Genomic DNA, 7,207 nt, shown 5'->3' on the forward strand with positions numbered 1-7,207 from the left:
GACTGTAAAACGAGAGGAAGACTGGAACAGGAGAGTGTGGAGCAATGACTTCTGGACATTGGCATGGACGTAGTACACTTGAACTCACAGCAGCTATATTCACCTGCACATGATTGGGCCTAAGAGACAGGCGCTCATGGGACCCCCACCCCTTTCTAAGGATTTATACACAATTAACAATTGATGGGAGAGCAAGAGACATTTTCTTCAATGGTATAGTCACTAGCAAGGTGTTCATGCTCTTGTAAAGAACCCTAATCAAACACTAGGACACACATACAGTAGAAGGGAGGCTTGTTGGGAAGAGAAAAGAGATTAGTGGGAGGGGAGGAAGAAGAGAGAGTAACAGGTAATGACTATGATCGAAATACATTATGTACATGTATAAAAATGTCATAATGAAACCCATTATTATGTATAATTAAAGCGTGCTAATAAAACCATCTTTTTAAAAAGATTAACCATCGGCCATGCATGGTGGTGCATGCCTTTAGTCCCAGCACTTGGGAGGCAGAGGTAGGCAGATCTCTATCAGTTTCGGGCCAGCTGGGGCTACAGGGAGACCCTGTCTCAATAAGACAAAAAATAAAAAATAAAAAAGATCAACATCACCAAAAAAAGTTCCTATGTTAGAAACTTAACTCCCAATGCAACAATATTGGGAGATCAGGCCTTTAAGAGGTGATTAGGAAGCTGAGACCCTATCTCAAAATACTACTAATAATAATCATAGGTGACTAGGGCTTGAGAGCTATGCCCTCGATATGGATTCCTGTCACTATCACAGGACCGTTTTGTGTTGTGGTGGTGTTTTTGAAACAGGGTCTCCTTGTAGCCCCAGCTGGCATGGAACTTGCTACATATACCACCAGGCTGGCCTCGATCTCACAGAGATTCAAGAGATTCACCTATCTCTGGCTCCTGAGGGCTAGGACTAAAGTGTGTGTGCCACCACACCCATTTCGCATTCATTGTTGAAAGAGTGCTTTTCTAATCAATGAGTTCAGTTCCTCTTGCTCTCTCACACTTGGCTCTTGCTCTTTCACATTCCACCAAGAAGCAGCAAGAAACCCTTCAGCAGACTCAAACCTTGGGCTTCCCAGCTTCAAGAATGAGAAGAAGTAAGTCTGTTCTGTACCCCATGTGAAGGATACATAATAACACACAAGGTTGCAGTGTTATTATTATCCAGTTTTCATATCCAATTGCAAGACAAAGAATGAGAATTTGAAGAAACTGACAGGTTATCCCCAAGCTGGGGGAATCTTAAGTGATGGGTAAGGCAGAAATGTGTTGAGGTTACAGGTCATCACACAGGTAAAGGTTGACCGTTGTCAACTGACCACGTCAAGAAGAAAAGCTGCCCCCTGTTGTTTTCACTACAGCTGCAAACAAACCAGCTACAAATACCAACCCACAGGTGAGTTCCATTTAGGCAGAAGAAAGCAGAGTTCTTGAGTCTATACAGGAATCGACATTTCCTTAAATAGCAAATTTCCATCGAAATCTGAAGAAAGAAATTACCTTTACAGACATGTCAAGTTCAGTGTCCTCACAGGAAAATACTGCTGGGATCCTCTATAGGACAGCAGAAAATGGGAGAGGAAAAGCCCTGGGTGAGTTCTCACCAACCCAGGGAAGATGTGAGGGGCTTGGTAAAAACAGTGCCAATAATAGCTGGCAAATTTTGAGTGGTTACTTTAGACCAGCCATCCTTCTAAGTAATTTTTAAGAAATTAACTCACTTGCTCCTCCCAGCAGGCCTATGTGGGGGATACAACTGTGTTAAGTTCATTCTGCTGGCGAGGACACTGGAGACACAGGGTTGAAGACTAGACCCAAGACATTAGCTCTAAAACAGCCTGTGCAGCTCTTCTTCCTCCAAGGAGGGAAAGACAATGCAGTCAGAGAAGATAGCTATGGTCCCCACAGACATAGCCCCAGAGGACTCTTTATAACCATTTCCAGAAGCAAGCAAAAAAGGCTTATAGCTAAGCTGACAGGCAAGGTCAGAAATCCCAAGCTTCCCCATACATATGTTCCCCACGTGCTTTGCAGGGGCCTGGTCCACCTCCCACCCACTGCCACCACCTGCAACTGCACCCTACTCTCCAGCACCTGCTACCTGCCACTCTGTTGTGCCCTTCCAACCAGTGTTGTCTCAGAGGGCTTGAATGTGTAAGGCTGGTTTTGAACCCTCCTCCCCTTTACCTTCCACCATCATCCTGGCTCCTTAATTACTGCCAAGAGGCTAGGGTCTATGGTGGAAGAAGAGAGTGGTAGGGTGCGGTCTCCCCCACCAGCCCAGGGCCTACCACACAGACCCCTCCCATAGACCTTATCTATGTTCCTTCAAGAGCCCCAGATAAGGACCGGACAACCTTGGGAGGGGGCTCAGGCTTAAGCCCCAGTCCTTTCCTGGGTTTAGTTTTTGTTTCCTCAATTTGAGAATCACTGAGCCACTACTGTGGACAGGCCCCATTCTGGTCTCAAAGATCACAAAAAGGACATGCTTGGTAAACTTGAACAAGTTCTTTGCTCCCCATGCCCTGAGTGCATTCTGCTCTTACCTTGGGGCTGAAGGCCCCCTTGAAATTGCGTGTCTGGGTGCCCAAATGTATCTTCCCAAAGTGGGGTTGCTCAATCTCAGCCTGGCCTGCACATTGTAGGCAGCCTTTGCCCCGCAGATGCCTCCTGGAAGTTGACCTAGCTCCAATGCCTTTCTATGCAACTCTTCTGCTGTGGCCTGGTAGAGGTGGGTGCCAGAAGTTGGCACCCTGTCCAAACTGTTTGGGAGAGGAAAAGTCAAGACTTGTGGGCCCAGCTCCCTGTGAGTCCTGCCAAAATCACCCACACTTGGGGCCCCTCAGCCCTGGCCTGGAAAAGCAGTTTCCCTACTAGCCCAGGGCCTACCACACAGGCCCCTTCCATGGACTTTACCTATGTCTGCTTACCTATGAGAGCACCAGGCAAGGGCAGAGGCCAGAACCAAGCCTTGTAGTGATTGTTGGAAGTAGGTAATCACGCCTCCCAAGACAAGACCTGCAATCTCCCTCTTGTTCACACTCTTCTCTGTGTCTCCCTACTGGGTGCCAGGCCCTGCTGTGAGGCCAGAAAGTCAATGGTAAGCCAGTGGGAACTGGAAACTTCAATAACCAGCTCTCTTGAGTTAGGAGATTAGGAGAGGAGCTCTGCAGGGTAAATATTTCTACCACGACAGGGATGAAACCCCCAATATAATACCACCAAACACTGAGTGGGTTCACACCACCATAGCATGCCTCTACCACTAGATACAGTAAGCACAAATACCTATGAGCACAGATAATTGGAAAATGTAGTACATTAGAAAATGTTTCCAGTGTGTATAACTATATTTAATTGTAGTTTATGTAACTTAATTATTAACAGTAGCAGTGTTTAACAACTAGCTCACAAAATTCCTGAAAACAACCCTCAGCTCTCAGGCTTACACGAGCTAGCACAGCCCCCTGCTGGGAACTGAGGGCGCTTGACCCACCCAAGATAGTGTGGTCATGGAGGGAAAGGGGGACAGGATGCACTGGGGCCATGGAGGTGGCCTGAGGGGGTGCTGACCCTACCTGGGGAGACAGAAAAGACTTCCTGGAGGAAGTGGTACTGCAACTGGCTGAAGGAAGACTTGCAGTGGCCCAGAGAGGAATTAAGGAGTGTGCCAAGCTTGGAGAGATGGCAGGAGAGGAGAAAGCGCTTAGCATGGACCAAAAACCAATGCTCTGAGTCTCTCCCTGACTGAGGGGACAGCTGGGTGCCACCCTGGGTTCCACCACGCTTGCTCTATCACTGGGGCCAAGTCCCCGCCCTTCTCCAGGCTACTTCCCTCTGTCACATTGGGGCCAGAAGACAGATGGTCTCCATGCCTAGAGGATGCCTAGAGCCCCTAGAGGTCTGTGGAAGGGCCTAGTATCTGACTCATGAAGCTTATGGTAGGCGTCTGGCCCACAGCAGACCCTCAGCAGCCAAATCGCCTCTCCTCCTTCACCCAGTTCCCCCAGGTGATCACTGAAACTCCTGGCTTGGCTACTGGTTTGTAACTATAATTACAGTCATTTCTAGACCTCTTTGCTGCCTCATCTAATTACCAAGCCCATGCGATTCCAATTACGCATCTAAAGAAACATGTCAGGAGCCCCTCCCAGGGAACCAAAAGGCAACTGCAGGGCCAGCTGGGATGTTGCAGGACCCCTCCCTCCGCCAGCTCCTCCATGTCAACCAGGCAGGAAGTCCCAGAGCCCATCTGAGGCCTTGGCGTGCCCTGAAGGAGCCAGTTAAAGAACCCCCAGGAGGAGGGTTTGAATTCAGAAGGGAAAGAGGCCTACCCTGGCCAAGTGGGAAGCTTTTGTCCATGCAGTAGTGAATCTCTGAGCTCTGGGAATCACTGTCAGCAGTGGGTACCCTGAGAAAGGTGACAGTGAAAAGTTTAGGAAGCAGTTTCTGGTCTCGCACCTGTTATTACCACCCACCACAAAGGGCCCCCGCCCTACAGAGAGACCTCCCTCTCACACTTGCAGGGGCAGGTGCTCAGCACTCGCCTCCTCAGAGAAAAACCCATATAATTCTGGGCATCATTTAGGAGCTGCTGTTCCCCACAACAAAATAAGCCCCCCTCTGTACAGTTCCTACCTACAGGTGCACATCAGTCCTTTGGGGTTTCCCTTCTCTCTGTCTTCAGGCAAGTGACATGGTTCTCTTCAGGCAAGTGACTGGACCCCTGATCAATGCCTAACTCCTCCACATCACTAATTTCTGGAGATTCTGATCTGTGGTTCTCCCTGCACATGTTCCCAGGTGCCCATGATCAGCCCTGTTTGTTCAGCTTACAGCTCCTTGGTAGCTTACACAGAGCCTCATACCATGGCCACCCACTACTCCTCCCATAGCAGCTCCAGACTCACATCACTCAGGCCCAAACCCAACTCACCAGCATGTTCTGCTTCATTCTACCCAAGCCGCCTTTATCCAGCCTTCAAAGCCTCAGAGCCTCAAACCCAGTACCCCCTACTCCTTCTCCCAAGCACATTCAAGCATCTCTCTGTTCTTAGGGCCCAGCTACGCCACCCCTGGCCTCTGTCCTCTTTAAACAGTCTGAAGGACCTGGTCTCCTACCTGAGTCTGACCCACATACATACCTCACAGGCCCTGTGAGGCAGTAAGTGTAGAGGTTAGGCACAGGTTCCAGTGGATTCCACCCCTGCCTCTCCACTCACTCACTAGCTATGTGGCCTTAAGCAAAACTTTGTTGACTTAATCATAGTCTCTATCCCCAGGGAGTCCGTGTACCTTTAGGATGAAATTGAAAGAGGTGGACAGAAATAATAGAGGTGAGAGGAAGGGGATATGACAAAACAGAAAGGGACCCAGGAGTCGGGAGCCTAAGGCTGTTAGTGCTCACTAAAGTCTTAGAACTGTCTCCTGGGACAAGCAGGGTAAAATCTGAAGTCTCTGATTACCTTTGTGCCTTAACAGTTCCTGGGAAATGTCTGCAGAGATGGGGGGCCCATCCTGCTTTGGGGTACTGGGGGGGTCACTAAGTAGTGGAGCCATGTTAGGCAGGATCTTCTCTTCTTACCAGATCTCAAGTCTCTCTCACCACCAAGAACCAGGACTGGACTCCTGGGGGTGCCACCTGACTCTCAGCCTGAGCCAGAGAGTCTGTAAGCAAGGTCTGGGGAAAGCAGTCTATGCTGGCCCTGAAGGCAGCCTCCAAAATTCCACTCTGCCCTCCTCTGACCCACATTTGCCACCTACAATGCTCTTTCGAAAGCATATCATTAGTTAGTCTAATCGTCCAGCCAGCTCTGGGTGTTGAGTGTTATTATCCCATTTTACAGAGAGTAAACTAAGTCATCCAGGGTCCCTCCCACTCCCCCTGGAAGCCTTCTCATCGTCTGTTTCTTCACCTGACTCACCATCGGGCCAAGTAGAGGGGCAAATGTGGAAGTCTGGGAATCCTGAGGCAGCTGGGCCTAGGGAAAAGGAAAGGAAAAAGAAGAGGTAGGGGGCAAGCAAGGGCCCTGGGGCTTGCCAAGAAGCTAAGAGTGAGAGGCTGGAAGAGGCCAGGAGAACTCCAGGCAGGGAGGCTGGAACGGGGGAGTAGGGAGGCAGGCTTAGCATGGGCTCCAGACAGCTGAGAGAAACCATGAGTCTGTTATACATCATACAGATGGGAACATTGAGGCTCAGGCAGGATCAGAAATTTATCTATGACTATTCAACCTTCAGAGGAGACACAAGTCTGCAGGGTGAACCCAGTCTAGCTTTGGGAACAACCAAATGACCATCCTCACTGAGCCTAGCAGCTAGCCCTGGGTTGACCAGGTAGGACACAATGGAACATTTTGCATCCAGGCCTCTCTGGATGACCAGCAGGGGGCAGTGCTACCTCAGGAGTGGCCACACCCATCCAACCCCCACCAACCCTCCCTCGGGTCCTAGGACAGAATCAGGCTAAGGTACAAAAGGGGTTCATTCTTTCTAATCGATAACCTAAGAGAAAACAAGCCCTCCCTCCCTCCTTGTGTGTCCACCAGCTAAGAGAACATTCTGAAAATGCACCCAGCTCTATCTCAAACTCTTTTTGCAGGAGAGGGGAGGAGCCAGAGAAGATACTATGTTCCAGGTCACAGCCTTGCATAGAGAGCTATCTTGCAAAGGATGTTAGGCCTAAGTAGACTTAAGAAGTTTTAGGCCTCCCAGGGGTCCCATGTTAAATGTCCCCATGGATTTCAGGGTTGTCCCTTGCTAAAATCATATTGGGGTGAGGGGTGTTGTGGAGAAAGAGGGAGAGAGTGAGAATCCCTAAAATCGTCTCACCACCGCCCCCAAAGGAAAAGAGTGGGAGTAGGAAGGCCTGGGAGGGCCCCAGGAGTAGAGATGAACCTCTTGGGCTGTGAGGACAGATCTTTGGGTGTCAAAGCAACAGACCTACCCAGGCAAGGGGAACTCCACATCACCTATCAGCCCTAGTACCTTTCCTAATGGTAAGGATTCATATTTTACAACCAGACTTCCTGAACCTGGTCCCAGAGCAGCAGGTAAGACAAGATCAAAGAGATGAAGTTTGAGAGCTGGTGATCACAAGAATTCCACAGGCTAGAGGCTCTGTGTGATGGTGTTCTATTTGCCTGTGTCCTCTGCCCCTAATCTAACAGTATGGAGCAGAGGGCCT

The sequence above is a fragment of the Nannospalax galili genome, unplaced genomic scaffold (genome assembly GCF_000622305.1).
Source record: "Nannospalax galili isolate Female #2095 unplaced genomic scaffold, S.galili_v1.0 scaffold54, whole genome shotgun sequence".
Lineage (NCBI taxonomy): Eukaryota > Metazoa > Chordata > Mammalia > Rodentia > Spalacidae > Nannospalax > Nannospalax galili.